Raw genomic sequence first — 2,721 nt, forward strand, 5'->3', positions numbered from 1 at the left:
TTTCAGCTTGAAGGACACCTCCACATAAGATACAATAAACATTCACATGCAAACAAGAGAGAGGATCTTCTTCAGCCAAAAGTTCACACATAAGAAATCTAGTTTGGCTTGAAGAATATATAATGAATAAGTAATTCTAGATATCTCTCTCATAAATTAGCTGAGCAAAGTCAATAACTTTAAATTTTATTATGACATGATTAATTGTTAATCTTTTGATATCATGTCCATATATGTATTAATTGACTTATGCTTTTGGAAATTGTTTCATGGTTTGCTCAAACTAAAATATTTCTATGGCTATATCATAACCATGAAATACACAAGTATATGATTAAAACTTTGATTTAGAATGACTTGTGAGAAGCTACGAATTCTTGGGCATAATGAAAATGTTGTTTGCATGATATACCTCTATATGATACATTTGATTATTTCTTTATTCTGCTCTTTCATGTAAATTACTTGAGAATAACAAAATGAAAGAGAGATAAAGAAAAGAAAATGAACATTATTCAAGAGAAGTAAAGATCTAAGTAAAAGGCAAATACTTCAATCTTAAGGAAAAGCAAAACAAGCAGAATATATTCGGCACATTTGGAAGGAATAAAATCCATAATTAATTACACTTAAACAGGGAGAATTTGAAGTAAACATTTTAACCTTTCTATATTGCTCATCATAGGGATGGTGCCAATGGGGAGGCTAGTGGTAGTACCCGGCACTATTTGACCCAACTATTCGGTGTAGGGCATATTAGGGACGGCACAAGAGGGAGGCTAGTGGTAGTACCTCGTGCCCCTTCCAACTCCACCGGATAGGGAGCAAATAGAGCATAGAGCATAAGAAAGTAAAAATGAAAGACAAAGTAAATGAAAATATATAAGAAGAATCAATTCAAATTTTTAGTCACTTGGAAACACACCTTAAGAATGAAATCAGTGCAAGATTATAATTAAATAGGGGGAGTTTATTTGAAAAGAATTGATTTTGATCCTTGACATTCTTGTTCTTAGTATTTTAATGCATGACTTAACACATGGTATATTTTGCATATGGTATGATGTCTTGATTTATGGGTTCTCAATATTTTGTAATGTTTCATACTTGGACAATTTGATTGAATGTTTGAATTGCTACATAACATCTTTTGTTTAGTTTTATTGAAAAGAAATTTCAGATTTGTCATTCACAATCATTGTTAAAATCTGAAAGCTAAATAAAATTGTAGAAAGGAGAAGAGAAGAACATCTCTATTTAGGAAAAATAAATTGATATTGATCTATCTTTCTACTTGCCTAACTTTGATACATAATGTCCTAATACTTGTTAAAATATCCTTTATTTTGTATCGAAACTCAAAATTAAACACAAAGATTCTGAAAGTGCTTTAATGTTATTGAAATATGTATTTTTCAATCGTAACAATTTAAGATGAGCTACATTGTGAAAGATACATATCTCATATTATGACTTAGAAAGCTTCTATTGAAAATCCTATGTAATTCAGAATCCGATTTTGTATAAAAGTTTAAACTCCATATGATTACTAAATAAAATGTTAATGTAAGAAAAACAGAATTTATTTTGATTGCTCCGATACGCATCCGAAACATATCATTTCTTATCTTCAAAGTATACTAATTTTGATTCAAATGATGTGTCTTACGATGATCTTGATTGCAAGTAAATATTTTTAAAATATATGACTTTATTTTAATATTTAAAAATTTATTGAGCTTCATGTATACATCGCTGAAAAACTATGATTAAGAAATTGAGTTCTAAAAATATATATACCTCAATGATCATCTATATGTTTTTTCTCGCCTACATTCTTAAAGATTTCCATCAGAATATATATAGAGTGAATGATCTAAAAGCTAGAAATATTTCACCTCACTCAAATGACTCTAAAAGAAAGAAAATGTAAATGCTGTTGAAAGAAACTGAGCGTCAAATGAATCATTTTCTGATTAATATTTCAGTACATTTTCTCAAAGATTAAGAGGAAGCATAACTTGTTCTTGATAGATTAAAAAGGGTGATTGCTATAAATTTTGAATAATTCTTGATCACTCTCCATTCTCGATATCATAGAATTTCAGTTCTATTCACGTTTGTCATTAAAATCTGAAATTCAACAAAAGAAAAGAATGATTAAAGAAGTATGCATCTTTTGAGGGGGAGCTTTAGATATTCAGTATCTTATCCTAAAGTTACTTCAATTTGATGTATGCCTTAAATCTTATGGATTGATTTTTATGAACTTCCTTATATTGCAAGACATGCTTTAAATTACCTTGAGATGAGTTCTATAAAGGTTCTCTTATCTCAAACCTTGAGTCTTATGAAAATAAGCTGAAACTTATAGAAAATATATTTTTGAGATTGACAATTTTATTGAACATTATCTTAGGATTCTAAACTCTTAAATGGAATGATCAATTGAGGGGGAGAAAGAAAATTTCAGAAGGAGAGGTCTTATGGAACTTAATCGCATAAATCTATAACTAAAGGAGAGAGAAAGAATACTAAATGAAAAGTGATTCTAATACTCTCCAATATGTATCATCTGAAATTTAAATCTGAAAATCTTTATGATACACCTTGAGGCGTGTTATTTGGTTAGTATATCTCATGCATCACTCTTGAACCAAATTGCAAATCTTAAGAGCCTCTAATTTAATAAAACAGGGGGAGAACAATGTATTAAATTTT

Source organism: Phoenix dactylifera, unplaced genomic scaffold (assembly GCF_009389715.1).
Source record: "Phoenix dactylifera cultivar Barhee BC4 unplaced genomic scaffold, palm_55x_up_171113_PBpolish2nd_filt_p 000598F, whole genome shotgun sequence".
Lineage (NCBI taxonomy): Eukaryota > Viridiplantae > Streptophyta > Magnoliopsida > Arecales > Arecaceae > Phoenix > Phoenix dactylifera.